At 41.0% G+C, this 16,261-nt stretch overlaps 1 non-coding gene across 1 annotated transcript; it reads right to left on the reverse strand.

Moving 5' to 3' along the window:
• Window positions 1-14,425: 14,425 nt before the first annotated feature.
• LOC130709579 (small nucleolar RNA R71) lies at window positions 14,426-14,532 on the reverse strand. The gene has a single exon (XR_009010056.1). It is a non-coding gene; the product is annotated as a small nucleolar RNA R71 (small nucleolar RNA).
• Between the last annotated feature and the right edge of the window lie 1,729 nt (window positions 14,533-16,261).

Consider the following 16,261-nt stretch of genomic DNA (forward strand, 5'->3'; position numbering starts at 1 on the left):
CGAATCCTTTCGAAGAGGGAGGGAATGATGAGGATCAGTCCAGCCTAGACAAAGACCCTTTGCAGGAAATAGGAGGTCCAATGACAAGGTCCAAGACCAAAAGAATGAAGCAAGCTTTGCAAGGACTGATTTTGGAGCTCAAGGGAAAAGAAGATCAGAATAAATTAGAAGCAACTCCAAAGTGGGTCAATTTCCTTGAACTCAAGAATGATGATGACTTGGACCCAACTTGAAGGCATAATTTCCAAGAACCCAATCTGCATGTTCAAGATGCACTCATGGACATTAATATTTAGTAAATAAGTCCATTTTAGTTATTTTCTTGAATTTTCGTATTTAATATAGGGGTGAATTTTCTGATGACATTTTGTATTCCCCCTAGTTGGTTTTTAATGTCTTTTATGAGCCTTTGACTCATCTTTAGGAATAGTGGGCTTTTACTCAAGTTTCCAATGCTAGTGGAGCTATAAATCTCTAGTGGAGTCTATTACATGTTAGTGGGAGCATTATTACTTATTGGAAAGAGTAGCATCCCACTTAGCCTATAAATAGGGACTCAATGTATGGAACAAAGCAGTTTTTGAATCTGAATGATATTGAGTTTTCTCATATTGTGAGAGCTTCCCATTTGTTCTTGGGTTAAGAACTAAACTTGATAACTTTTGTTCTACCGGCAGGTCGCGGTTAGGGTCAAGTTCCCCTTTTATCTTTGATAACTTTGGTTCTACCGGCAGGTCGCGGTTAGGGTCAAGTTCCTATCTTTTGTCCCCGGTTTTCAAGACGATCCTTTGTGTTCCCAAATCATATCAGTTGGACCTTTGACTCAACTTATGAGGAAGGATCAACCTTTTGCATGGACTGAGGCGTGTGAATCAAGTTTTCAGACTCTGAAGGAACGTTTGACGATGATATGCCCCAAGTTGATGCAAGGGCTTGATGGATCGTCTAGGATGATTTTAGGACTTGAGAAATCAGAGTTGGAAGGGAAAAACAAAGAAGAATTTCGTGCAAGGAAAAGATGGACAGAATTGGAATGGAACTTTATGGATATGGAAGTGCAGACGTCACACAAAGGTGGTGGCAAACCTTTGATAAGTCAAGGTCTTGAATCACTCAATGGATATGAGAATCACTCTCAACAAACTGAACTAACTCAGAAAAAAAAAAATCTTATTCATTCATGATCTCCATGCTTGGTCGTCCCTCCCTTTTAAAAGAGTTTGGCTTTGTTTTGAATTACAAAGGTGAGTCATGGTCTTAACTCCAATTAATGACTAATTATGGAGTTTTAACATCCAATTCTGAACTGAAAATTCAAATAAAAACTCCTAATGAGCTGGTCAAGCTCAGCTTGTAACAGCCCCTAAACTTTCTCTCATTACATTAAACAAAAACAGGAAATTAACTTCAATTGAAAGAGATTCTTGGAGTTTTACTTCAGCCATCAAGAGCTGATGCAAACTTGGAATATTCCTCCCTTAAAGCCTTCTTATTCACGCCCCACATGCCTCCACTTCAGGTCCATTAATTGCTAATGCATCCTTGGTGTATTAGGGACTTATTGGATTGAAAAAAAAACTAGAAATAAAATTCGAACTCAGCTCCAATTAATTGGGCTGATCTTGGACGACTTCCTCTTCATAGTTCATGAGGAAATTCACCAATTTGGGCTCAAGTTCTCGCACATGGGTTCCTTCCTCAAGAGCTAATGCTATCATCTGTTGAAGTGCTTCCTTGGCCCTTTTAGCCCTTGCCCTAGTCATTGGTCCTCCAAGTCCTTTTAGCACTCCATGACCCTTGTCCTTGTCCTTGTCCTCATCATTCCCTCCCTCTTGAAAAGGATTTGACCTCAAATCAAATTCTCCTCCATCTGCATCGAAGAGAGATAAATCAGAGACATTAAAGGTTGAGCTGATGTTATACTCACCTGGAAGCTCTATTTTATAGGCATTGTTATTGACTCTCTCAAGTACTTGAAAAGGTCCATCCCCTCTAGGTTGGAGTTTGGATTTCCTTTGTTCTGGAAACCTTTCCTTCCTCATGTGCACCCAAACCCAATCTCCGGGTTGGAGCACCACCTCCTTTCTTCCCTTGTTAGCTTGCCTAGCATAACTCTCATTCTTTCTCTCAATTTGAGCCTTCACACGCTCATGCATCTTCTTGACATATTCAGCTTTGCCCTGTCCTTCCTTGTGCTTGAAAACAGAAATGTTAGGCATAGGCAACAAATCAAGAGGAGTCAAAGGGTTAAATCCATACACTACTTCAAATGGAGAGCAATTGGTAGTGCTACGGACAGCCCTATTGTAAGCAAATTCAACATGAGGCAAACACGCCTCCCAAGCCTTTAAGTTGGCCTTAAGGACAGTCCTAAGCAAGGTGCCTAGGGTCCTATTAACCACCTCAGTTTGCCCATCAGTTTGTGGGTGGCAAGTGGTAGAGAACAAAAGTTTAGTACCTAACTTCCCCCATAAAGTCCTCCAGAAGTGACTTAGGAACTTGGTGTCCCTATCACTAACTATGCTTCTAGGCATCCCATGAAGTCTTACAACTTCTTTAAAGAACAAATCAGCAACGTGACAAGCATCATCAGCTTTCCTGCAAGGAATAAAGTGAGCCATTTTTGAAAACCTATCAACAACCACAAAAATGGAATCCTTACCATTCTTTGTTCTAGGGAGGCCTAAAACAAAGTCCATAGACAAGTCAACCCAAGGGTATTAAGGGATTGGCAAAGGAATATACAAACCATGTGGCATCACCTTAGACTTAGCCTTCTTGCAAACAATGCAATGTTCACAAAACTTGATCACATCATGTTTCATTTTGGGCCAATAAAAATGTTCCTGTAAAGTTTCTAGAGTCTTTTGGACTCCAAAATGACCCATTAATCCCCCAGCATGGGATTCTTTAACAAGCAGTTCTCTAATGGAACTTTTAGGCACACACAACCTGTTTTCCTTAAATAAAAATCCATTGTGCCTATAAAATCCATTTTGAGAAACTTTCTCACAAGCCACAAAAATTTCAGCAAAGTTATCATCTTTTTCATACATTTCTTTCACATGTTCAAGTCCTAGCAATTTAGTCTCTAACATGGAAAGCAACACGTGTCTCCTGGATAAAGCATCAGCCACAATGTTACTTTTCCCTTTTTTGTGTTTTATGACATAGGGAAATTGTTCCAAAAATTCAACCCATTTGGCATGCCTTTTGTTCAACTTACCTTGCCCCTTCAAGTATTTCAGCGACTCATGATCACTATGAATCACGAATTCCTTGGGCAAAAGATAATGCTGCCAAGTCTTCAAAGCTCTCACCAAAGCATACAATTCCTTATCATAAGTAGAATAGTTAAGGGCAGCTCCGCTTAACTTTTCACTAAAATAAGCAATTGGGTGGCCTTCTTGAAGCAACACAGCACCAATACCTACATTTGAAGCATCACATTCAAGTTCAAAAGATTTAGCAAAGTTAGGTAAAGCAAGTATAGGTGCATGGGTAAGCTTATGCTTTAGGGCAGCAAAGGCCTCTTCTTGATTCTTTCCCCAATGAAAACCCACATTCTTTTTCACCACTTCATTTAGGGGTGTTGCCAAGGTACTAAAGTCCTTTACAAACCTCCTGTAGAAACTGGCCAAGCCATGAAAACTTCTTACATCACCCACGGATTTAGGAGTGGGCCACTCTTGAATGGCTTTGATCTTTTCCTCATCAACCTGCACTCCTTTCGGACTCACAACAAAACCAAGAAACACAACATGGTCAGTGCAAAAAGTGCATTTCTCAAGATTGGCAAACAATTTTTCCTTTCTAAGCATACTCAAGACAGATCTTAAGTGCTCAACATGCAGCTCAAGAGTAGTGCTATAGACCAAAATATCATCAAAGTACACAACCACAAATTTCCCAATGAATTCCCTCAAAACATGGTTCATTAGTCTCATAAAAGTACTAGGTGCATTAGTTAAACCAAAAGGCATAACCAACCATTCATACAAACCATATTTAGTTTTGAAAGCAGTTTTCCATTCATCCCCTTCTTTAATCCTTATTTGATTGTAACCACTTTTCAAATCAATTTTTGAAAAATAACATGCTCCATGCAATTCATCAAGCAAATCATCAAGTCTAGGAATAGGGTGCCTATACTTAATGGTGATGTTATTCAAGGCTCTACAATCAGAGCACATTCTCCAAGTCCCATCTTTCTTTGGTACCAAAATCACCGGTACAGCACAAGGACTCATGCTATTTCTTACCCACCCTTTGTTCAAGAGTTCTTCCACTTGTCTTTGAATTTCAGTGGTTTCTTGTGGGTTGCTTCTATATGCTGGCCTATTAGGCAAAGAAGCTCCCGGAATGAGATCAATTTGATGCTCAATTCCTCTCAGTGGTGGTAGACCACTTGGAACACTTGTTGGAAACACATCCTCATAATCCTGCAAAAGAGATTTAACACTAGAAGGCAGCTCAAAATTTTCAAAAGTGTTAGTGTTCAAAAAGAAGCTATGATATGCCCCAAGTTGATGCAAGGGCTTGATGGATCGTCTAGGATGATTTTAGGACTTGAGAAATCAGAGTTGGAAGGGGAAAACAAAGAAGAATTTCGTGCAAGGAAAAGATGGACAGAATTGGAATGGAACTTTATGGATATGGAAGTGCAGACGTCACACAAAGGTGGTGGCTGGTTTGCTAAGGGTGCTCGGCCCTTCATTCTTCATTCTGTCTCTCCAAGATGAATTTGGTAAGAAATACCAAATGATATGCCCCAAGTTGATGCAAGGGCTTGATGGATCGTCTAGGATGATTTTAGGACTTGAGAAATCAGAGTTGGAAGGGGAAAACAAAGAAGAATTTCGTGCAAGGAAAAGATGGACAGAATTGGAATGGAACTTTATGGATATGGAAGTGCAGACGTCACACAAAGGTGGTGGCTGGTTTGCTAAGGGTGCTCGGCCCTTCATTCTTCATTCTGTCTCTCCAAGATGAATTGGAATTGGTAGAACTCTTCCTTGCAAGCCCTTTCCTTTTGAGTTGTTGCTCAACTTTAGTGGCCTTGTGCAACAATTCTTCCATGTCTACATATTCCTGAAGTTCTACAATATCTCTAACATCATTAGATAAACCATTAATAAATCGAATCATGGTTACCTCTTCATCCTCCTCAAGATTGGCTTGCAACATAAGCACCTCAAGTTCTTTGTAATACTCCTCAACACTCTTGCTGCCTTGGGTAAGTTTTTGAAGTTTAAATTTTACATCCCTAGCATGGCTTGAAGGGACATATCTTTTTCTCATGATTCGTTTCATTTCAGCCCATGTTTCCACCGCTGGCTCCTCATTTCTCAATCTCTCTTTTGCAAACTTATTCCACCAAACAAGAGCATAGTCTGAAAAGTGAGCAGCTGCAAGTTTCACCTTTTGGTCCTCCTCATAGTTGTTGCAAGCAAAGACATGCTCTATTTTGAGTTCCCACTCCAAGTATGCCTCTGGATCACTCTTTCCCTTAAAAGGAGGAATTTGGAATTTGACTCCTTCAATCCGAGCAGGTCTAGGATTTTCATGAATTCGTCGTGGCCTCCCGCCTTCACTGTCACTATTGTTCCGGTTCTCCATTTGATCCAGCCTTTCGTGGATCTCTTCAGTTTGCCTCCTCATTAAGTTTTCCAGATGTTGTGTAAGAGCCCGCATTTCGATGGTCGAGAGTCGCACTGCTGGTTGCTCCTCCTCTTCTCCTGACATCTTTGACAAATGAAAAGATTCAAGTAGAACAAACAAATGTTAGTGTTTACCTCACTTCTCTCGTGTTTCCCTCAAATTGGCTTTTCTATGATGTGCACTCTTGCCTTTTTCCACTCAAAAATTCTCACAATCTCTTGAGTAAATCAAAGTTAAGACACACAAAGAATTATGCCACCAAATTTGTGTAGAGTCACACAGATTAGAATAGACTTTAGAATATGAAACAAAAGAAGACAAGACAAATCACCACAGAAATGGAAAGGACTCCAAATATTTAGAGACTAAAGAAGAATTCAAGAACAAACAGAAAGAAGAAAATAAATTGGAATGCTAGCAACAAAATTACCTTGAACAATTGAATTTGGCTAATTAAACAAGAACCATTCAGCCATTTTTTTTTTTTGAATTTTCGTTTTTTTTTTTTGAATTTTCGTTTTGTAATTTGTTTTTGATTCTGAACAATTAACAAGGCTTAACTTTTGCAATGGTTCAGCCAAAAGAAACAAAAACTAAAATCAAGGTAACAAGAAATGACAAAGAGTTGCTAACCAGAATTCCAGATAAGAAAAGAAACCAAAATCCTAGAACCGGAGCTCTGATACCAAATGATATGCCCCAAGTTGATGCAAGGGCTTGATGGATCGTCTAGGATGATTTTAGGACTTGAGAAATCAGAGTTGGAAGGGAAAAACAAAGAAGAATTTCGTGCAAGGAAAAGATGGACAGAATTGGAATGGAACTTTATGGATATGGAAGTGCAGACGTCACACAAAGGTGGTGGCAAACCTTTGATAAGTCAAGGTCTTGAATCACTCAAGGGATATGAGAATCACTCTCAACAAACTGAACTAACTCAGAAAAAAAAAAAATCTTATTCATTCATGATCTCCATGCTTGGCCGTCCCTCCCTTTTAAAAGAGTTTGGCTTTGTTTTGAATTACAAAGGTGAGTCATGGTCTTAACTCCAATTAATGACTAATTATGGAGTTTTAACATCCAATTCTGAACTGAAAATTCAAATAAAAACTCCTAATGAGCTGGTCAAACTCAGCTTGTAACAGCCCCTAAACTTTCTCTCATTACATTAAACAAAAACAGGAAATTAACTTCAATTGAAAGAGATTCTTGGAGTTTTACTTCAGCCATCAAGAGCTGATGCAAACTTGGAATATTCCTCCCTTAAAGCCTTCTTATTCACGCCCCACATGCCTCCACTTCAGGTCCATTAATTGCTAATGCATCCTTGGTGTATTAGGGACTTATTGGATTGAAAAAAAAACTAGAAATAAAATTCGAACTCAGCTCCAATTAATTGGGCTGATCTTGGACGACTTCCTCTTCATAGTTCATGAGGAAATTCACCAATTTGGGCTCAAGTTCTCGCACATGGGTTCCTTCCTCAAGAGCTAATGCTATCATCTGTTGAAGTGCTTCCTTGGCCCTTTTAGCCCTTGCCCTAGTCATTGGTCCTCCAAGTCCTTTTAGCACTCCATGACCCTTGTCCTTGTCCTTGTCCTCATCAGACGACGTCACCTGTGCTTATTTTGCCACAACCGGAGGAACCTTATGAGGTCCACTGTGATGCTTCACATCAAGGCTTGGGATGTGTACTGATGCAACATCGGAAAGTGGTGGCTTATGCTTCGAGACAGTTGAAAACTCAAGAGAAGAACTACCCGACGCACGATTTGGAGTTAGCTGCCATTGTGTTTTCGCTCAAAATCTGGAGGCATTACCTCTATGGTTGTACTTTCACGATATTTAGCGATCACAAGAGTCTTAAATACTTGTTCGATCAGAAGGAGTTGAACATGAGACAACGAAGATGGATGGAGTTCATCAAGGACTACGAGTTTACACTGCAATATCACCCTAGGAAGGCAAATGTAGTTGCTGATGCTTTGAGTAGGAAGATGCATGTCTCGTCAATGATGGTTAAAGAGCTGGAGTTACTGGAACAATTTCGTGATATGAGTTTGGGTGTGACACTGTCTGAGGGAATGTTGAAGTTTGGTATGATCAGAATCGCCAGTGGACTGATGGAAGAGATTAGAGAGCAACAATTGTAAGATGCGTTTCTGCTAGAGAAGAGAATCTTAGTGATTCAAGGGAAAGACCCGGAGTTCAAGATAGGAACTGACAACATCCTACGATGCAAGGACAGAGTTTGTGTACCTAACAACCCAGAATTGAGAAGGCTGATCATGGATGAAGGGCACAAGAGCAAGTGGAGCATTCATCCTGGAATGACAAAGATGTATCAAGACTTGAAACTGAATTTCTGGTGGCCGGGAATGAAGAAACAAGTGGCCGAGTATGTAGCTGCATGTTTGACTTGTCAGTAGGCTAAGGTAGAGCATCAGAGGCCTGCTGGTATGTTACAGAGTCTAGATGTGCCAGAATGGAAATGGGATAGCATCTCCATGGATTTTATGGTGGCATTGCCAAGAACACAGAAGAGACACGATTCGATTTGGGTAATCGTGGACCCCTTGACCAAGTCAGCGCATTTTCTACCAGTGAGAACTACTTACAACGTGGAAAAGTTGGCTGAGATTTATGTGGCCGAGATTTTGAGACTACACGGAGTTCCGACGAGTATTGTGTCTGACCGTGATCCGAAGTTTACATCGCACTTTTGGGGAGCTCTTCATGATGCGTTAGGAACCAAGCTGAGATTAAGTTCGGCGTATCATCCACAAACTGACGGGCAAACAGAGACAACTATTCAGTCGCTAGAGGATCTTATGAGACCCAAGTTTTTAAGCTCAGAATAAATTAATTAAATTCATATTCACGATTAGGTTTCGATGTAATGTGAAGGAAGAAAAAAAACTGAACAAGTGTTCATTAGACGGAATAAATTATGAAGGAGATAATTCAGGAAAAGACTAAGGATAATATTCGAATCGACGAAACTTATAGCGTGAGTTTTATTCGCTTACGCCTAGGACAAGAACCTTAGGAAACGATTAATTTAACCCTTGGAACACTATAGGAATAAATTCCAAAAATCTTCAAGAGGAATATAAGAATTTCTCTTATTCCTTTTCATGACAAGCGTTTCGACACGAAACCCTGGGTTGTACAAACGTCAAATTCTAATTTTCGGAAGTTTGCCGAAACTAAACCCCTGATAGTTCAAGAACCCTCAAATCAACCGACGATGAAGACTTTTTCTATTCGGAGCTTTAAACGAAGATTCCACACGCATACACCTATTTCTTTCGATGTTTCTAATCTTTCTTCAGAGAGAAGTTTTCTCATCCGGCATCAACTGCAAAAAGTAGTTTTTCGGGTAAAATCGATTTACACCGACTTTGGATCGTTTGATTTAATTCCAAGAAACCTGTTTTGAGTTCTGGAATTCTGTCGCCAGAACCTATCTTAGAATTCACAGAGGAATACGCAGGAAAAATCGGAATCGCGAAATTTTCATTTTTCCGCATTTTTCAAAACCTATAAAAAGCAAGAAAATGAAAAAATTTCAAAAACCAAACCCATTCTCACCCTTGAACCCGCGAGCTTGGAGGAGGAGGAGGAAGAAAAGATTTTCGCCGTTTCTTGCCCGATCGCTGCACCGTTCGTTGCTACGCGTAGACCTCGAGGTATAGATGTTATTCCTTACTTCTGATCGTCAATTCTGTCGCTTTTCTCTATGTCTTTCTGTGCTCAAAGTTTTAAGCTTTTTGTAAAACTGTCCAAATGACTTGATTTTAGTGTCTAAACTTATTGCCTACATGCCCAAGAGCATGAATATCTGGTTGTTTTCTGATGAATCTCTCCGAAATGCCACCGAATTCCAATTCTGCTTGAAAAACCCATTTTGAGCCAAAGTTTCGTTCTTTCGGTTTAAAACTCTCGACTTAGCTTAGTGTCATAAACGTCGTTGGTGACGTCCCCATCAAATTTGTTTTTCAAAATTCCAATTTTGAAATTCTGAGCTAAAAATATTGACCAAAATACCCCTGTGACAGTTTTCGACCCAATAATTTTTCTGAGAGTTTCCCTGGCCTAGATATCGCCTAAGAATACCTAGGAATTAAATTAGATCGAAGAAAAAGTTCGGGAAGCCCTATTTTGATAGTGGCCAAAACTTATATGCCATGGTACCGTGTCCAAAAATAATTTTTGGGTCTGTATGACCTGAGTTATAGCGTAGCTCTCTCCGTTGTCGAAATTTTGGCTTTGGTTTCGTGTCATTCCGAGTTCTGTAGCTCGAGTTATGCACGTTTTAGCGAATAAAGTGTTTTTGTACAAAACTTGAATCGAGTCAAAACTCATCCATTCGGGGGAAGCCCTTCCATTCGTGCCTAAATGTTGTACTCTGAAGCTTCTTGAGCCTTGTCGAACATTAGTTAGGATTGTTTCGACTGTATCGACTTGTTTTGATTCGTTATTGCTTTGTTTGCTCAAAGGTTCAATTGTGGAAACTTTGGGATTGACTGAACAAGCTTGTGAGCGAGACCTGCACCGCGAGACTAGAACAACTCGAGGTTAGGGCAACTTACTTACTAGCTATTTGTATTGTAGGCGTCGATAGCTTCGACTTGAATATTGCTTGATATTGAATAATGCTTGGATATCGTTTATCGCTTTGAATTGGAAAATGTTTTCTGGAGGCTTCGGCCGAGTGAACTTATATGAGACGTGTGTCTCCGTTTTCTGAGAGGCTTCGGTCGTTTACTGGTTTCTGTCTTATGATTCCCGCACCATATTATTATTGCATCGCTCTTTAGAGCTGAATATTGTTGAATTGATTTCGAATTGTACGTGTTGACGCGATTGCGGAGCGTAGGACATTTGAGTTGATGTTGTTGATCTTTCGGGTTGAAAGAATAACCCTAGGCAGGTCCTGACCTGAGGTCTGAGATCTAGCCCTCTTTGGAATACTTAGACTTTTCCCGGGGATTATATTTGGGAGATTTGGGAAACTTTGAATAGTTGGAATTTGGAACTTGAGAACTTATGGAACTTGGATTTCGATAATAAACCTCATAACTTGATTAACTCAACTTGAAATGCTTTGGTTAATTAACGAGACCTTTAGGAAAATTTAAGACTTGGAAATGATTGTGAAAAACGGGAAATAGTCGAAAAGCCTTGAACTTGAGATGATTTGATGGTCGTCACGGGGATGAACCATAGTGACCATGGAAATGTCACTGAGTGCAATATGTACTCCGGCTTTTCACAGCCTAGTCGCAAAGACGACTTTGACCTTCAGGTCCTTTTAAATTGAGATTTGTGGTTAAACTCGTACATGTGATGACGATTCGATGTTTGGTTAACCATATTGCATTATGCATACGTTTGGGGTTTGGGACGGTCAAAAGACTGGGCCTTCACGAGGAACACCAAGAGTGTATCTTCGACTTTGCGGCGCGAATCCGTATGTCCAAACCCGTCGGGTTGGACCGATTCGGCAATAATTGTTGACACGCGAGGATCCGTATATTCAATCCGATGGATTGGATCGATTCGGCGGTAGTCACTCAGGCACGCGTGAGTCCGTATGTTTAATCTGATGGATTGGATCGATTCAGCGATTGCCATTTTAACTCGTGTGAATCCGTATGTTCAATCCTAGGGATTGGATCGATTCAGCGATAACCTTTCGACTCGCGCGGATCCGTATGTTCAATCCGATGGATTGCATCGATTCGGTGATAGTCATTGGACACGCGCAACATCCGTATGTTCGACTCGTTAGAGTGAACCGACTTGGCGTTGTCATTTGTTGCGTGTGCGAGTCCGTATGTTCATCCCGATGGGTTCGATCGACTCGACATGCCTAATTGTGGGAGTTGCGTGTGCGAGTCCGTATGTTCAACCCGATGGGTTGGATCGACTTGACATGCCTATTTGTTGGGTTCATCTTTTGAGTTGACATCGCATGCATACATGCACCCTTATTGAATTGTTGAGTAATTGTTTATTGAACTGTTGAGATAGCAGATATCGAATTGTTTATTAGAGCCTTGATAACATGCTAAGTATATACCTTAAGATAGGCAACTGAGAACCTATATAAGTATATACCCCCTTTATCACATGTTGTTTGTATATCTATTGTATTCTGTGAGTTGACCCTAGCGCCTTGGCTTTGGTTTCATGTTTGTGTTTGGGCGGTCGGCCTGCTGCCAGGCGTCCGTCAGTCGATTCGTGATGATTCGTCACTCGAGGAGGACCAGGAGCGTGATGACTATTACTGAAGCTTTCGACGAGGACCCGGACTGAATGTATGACCAGATGAGGGTCGATGATGGAAGTATAGGGTATGGGTGTTTAGAGCCTACTAAGGTTGGGTGTTAGTGTCATAGCTCTGATTCGTCATTTGTACTTTTGGGACAGGGTAGTTTCCGACAGATTGCTTTTCGGTGTGGTTCTCCGTAGATGGGAATCGCATGGAGTAGTCGGACGTAGGAAGTCTTTTTGGAGGCCGTTTTGGGCTGACTTACTTTCTTGGAAGACTGTACTTATAAAACTTATGACTCTATCTGTGGGTCGCACTTGTTTGCCGTTGGGCAATACTTTTAGTTACTAGATGTTACTTTCCGTCACTTGAGGACACTCGTGACGATGATTTTGGTTGCAGCAAGGGCTGTGCTTTTATTGTATGTTAGTCGCTGTTAATCGCGATTGGGTTGAGTCTTTAAATTCGACAAGTGATGACTCTATTTTAGTAGTGTTTTTAGTGTCATTTCTTTGTGTGTTTTGAGTCTTTTTTGTTGAGTCTCATGTAGTGTTTCATGCATTCTCATGCATTTTTATCTTTTCTTTAGTCTTTTATTTTGTTTTGGTAGTTTTATAGGGAGTTTTCTTGCATTTTAAGTAAAGTTTAGGACTTGCATGGTTTTGTTGTGTTTTGTGAGGGACCTCTTGTGCTAATGAGCTCTTGGAGCTTCTAGAATCTTCCTTGACTTGTTGGTTAGGTTTGGAGAGCAGAAACTGAAGGAGAAAGAAGGCCAAGAAGCATGGAATTGATGGAGAACTTAAAGAGGATTGAAAAGAGGAGTTTCAGAAGCCAAAAAGTCATTTTCAGGCGAGCTTAAGCGCCTAGGCGCTGGGAATGGGCGCCTAGGCGCCAATTAGGTCCAGAGGCATGTTTTTCAACATGCAATTGGCGCTCAGGCGCTCTGAATTGGCGCCTGAGCGCCCAACCTCGTTTATTTTGCCTATAAATAAGGCTTAGGCCAATTTCTTTGATACATTTGGACATTTCACTCATTTTTGATCAAGTTTGAGAGCTGAGGAGAACTTTGGGGCCAAGGGAGGCTTCCAACTTGTATTTTCTCTCAGGTTTTCTTTACATTTTCTTTATGAATTCACTAGCCATGAGTGGCTAGTTTACTTTTTGCTTTGGGTTAAGAGATTCTATGAAATTTTAGTTTGTTAAATCCTATCTCTATGCATGAGTTCTTGATTCAATCTTGTATTTCAATTCCTTATTGCATGTTTAGCTTTGGTGCACCTTTGCTATAGGCTAGATTATAATCAAATGGAAATTTGTTATGATTTAGGGACATGAATTGGAATAGATCCTTCTATACTTGCTTCTAGGCATAGAGTGAGGGTAAGGTTTTGTTGGCCTGAATATCCATGCTATCATACCTCTTATGAATGTTTAAGTACACAAGGAATTGGGCTTATCTTTCAATTTGAGAGAGTTACTTTTGTGAGGAATCAACTAGTAAATACATAGGCTATAACAACAAGAGTTAAATCAAGGTTTCACATGCATAGGATAGGTGGACTAAAATGGATTAGATGATCAAAAACCCAAGGCAATTTTCCATCATTTGTTTTTCACAACTTATTCATCATTGCTCTTTTGCAAAACTTTTGTCACAATCAACCAAAACCAATCTTTGAAATTTACTGCTTTAAGAACTTGCAAACTTTAGGCTTAAATCAACAATTCTCACTCACAATCCCTGTGGTTCGATATTTTAAAACCCTGAGGTATTCGTACACTTGCGAATTGACCAACAAGTTTTTGGCGCCGTTGCCGGGGATTGTTTGTGGTTTTCGGTTTAAGTTAAAGAGTTTGTTTGTTTGCATTGAATAGGTGTTACTAACCTTTTCTCTGTTTTTGTGATTTCAGTTTATGCACAGTAGACTTGGTTCGGATCCACTGCTGTTTGATCCGGAGCCAGAACGCACCCTCCATCGTCGACGAGCTCAACAAAGAGCTGCTGAGTTAGCCGCCATGGCTGCCCATATGACGGAGGAGGAGATGCAAGCCCACATTGAAGAAAGAGTGAATGAGGCTATTGCTCAAAGACTTCAAGAGCAAGAATTGGAGAACGCCAATCGTTCTCTTAGAGACCTCTCCTCGGATGCCATGAGCTACGATTATCTGGGCAGTATAGTTTCCCCCGATGGCACGGGAAATTTTGAGCTGAGGCCGGCATTCATTAATTTGGTGAGCCAAAATCAGTATGGTGGAGGTGCTCTTGAAGATCCTCATGCACACATGGAGCGGTTTATCCGCAATTGCAACACCTACAGAGTTCAGAATGTTTCAGTGGACACCATCCGTTTGAGTTTATTCCCCTTTTCATTGAGGGATACTGCTGAGGAGTGGTTGAACTCACAGCCCCAAGGTAGCATTACATCTTGGGAAGACTTGGCTGAGAAGTTCACCACAAGGTTTGTTCCAAGAGCCCTCTTGACAAAGCTCAAGAATGACATCATGACTTTTACTCAATCCACCGATGAGAATCTCTATGAAGCTTGGGAGAGGTTCAAGAAGCTCTTGAGGAGGTGTCCTCAACATAACCTTACTCAAGCTGAGCAAGTAGCAAAGTTCTATGATGGTCTCCAGTATTCTTCGAGGTTTGGTTTGGATGCAGCTTCAAGTGGAGAGTTCGATGCCTTACTTCCACAAGTGGGGTATGAGTTGATTGAAAAAATGGCTATAAGAGCCATGAACTCTAGTAATGATCGCCAAGCCCGAAGAGGAGTCCTTGAGGTTGAAGCTTATGATCAACTTATGGCCTCCAACAAGCAACTCTCCAAGCAAATGAATGAGATTCAAAATCAAATGAAGACTACCAAGATTGGTGGTCGAGTTGCCAAGGTGGAGTGTGTGACTTGTGGAGGGCCACATGACAGCGAAGAATGCACAGAGACTAGACCGGAGGAGGAAGTGAAGGCTATGGGTCAAGCTCGAAATGACCCATTTTCAAATACTTACAATCCAGGATGGAGGAATCACCCTAATTTCTCTTGGAGACAAGGTAGTAGTGGGCAAGGAAATGGCTTTCAAAGACAATTTCCTAGACAAGGATTCCAAGGCCAAAGCTCAAGACAACCTCAAGAGCGAGGAGAAGGTGAAGGTAGTGGTTCCAAGAAGAGCTTAGAAGAGTTGGTGGAAACTTTCATCAACCGGACGGAGAACAATTACAAGAATCAAGAGGTGGCTATCAAGAATCTTGAGAATCAATTTGGCCAGCTGGCCAAGCAAATAGCCGAGAGACCTCAAGGTCAATTTCCTTCCAACACTATCCCCAATCCTAAGCAAGAAAATGCCTCTGTTGTAGCCACTAGAAGTGGGAGAGTGATGAATGAATTGAAGGAAAAAACAGAGGGAGAAAAGAGAGAGGAGATAGTGGGAGGAGAAGTAGTTGTGCCTATTAAGGTGTGAAAGGAAGTTGATCTTACTCCTGAAACTAGCAAGGTTCCGTTCCCTAAAGCATTGGCTAAGAGGAGCTTAGATAAAAAGTTTTCAAAGTTTGTTGATGTTTTCAAAAAGGTCCACATTAGTATTCCTTTTGCCGATGCTTTGGAACAAATGCCTATATATGCTAAGTTTATGAAGGATATTTTGCATAAGAGAAGAAGATTGAAGGGAGTAGATGAGACGGTGTTGATGACGGAAGAATGTAGTGCCATTTTGCAGCGGAAGATGCCTAAGAAAAGAAGGGACCCCAGAAGTTTTACTATTCCGGTGGAAATTGAAGGCATGGCGGATGTGGAAGCCTTGTGTGATCTTGGAGCGAGCATCAATTTGATGCCGCTCACCATGTTTGAGAGGCTTAACCTAGGAGAGGTTACTCCAACCATGCTCTCCTTGCAAATGGCGGACCGATCCCTTAAGACTCCATATGGGATTGTGGAGGATGTAATGGTGCGGGTGGACAAGTATGTGTTCCCCGTGGACTTTGTTGTGCTTGATATGGAGGAGGATGAGAAGATTCCTCTCATCCTTGGTCGACCTTTCTTCGCTACTGGTAGAGCTAAGATTGATGTTGACAAGGGTCACCCCATTCTTCGTGTTGGTAAGGAAAATGTACGGTTTTCTGTTTTTAATCCTATGATTGAGACTAACCATGACAATGACTTTGTCTGTGATGTGATTAGAAGCAGGTCAAAGGTGTCAGAAGAGACCCCCAAAGTTAATGCCCAAATTGATGAGTTCCATCCGGCTCTCATCAAGCTTGTTAGTGGTAACAAGTATGGGGGGTCCAAGTACTAGAACTTACATGCTCATATGGTGAAGTTTACCCAA

Source organism: Lotus japonicus, chromosome 3 (genome assembly GCF_012489685.1).
Source record: "Lotus japonicus ecotype B-129 chromosome 3, LjGifu_v1.2".
NCBI classification, from domain to species: Eukaryota; Viridiplantae; Streptophyta; class Magnoliopsida; order Fabales; family Fabaceae; genus Lotus; species Lotus japonicus.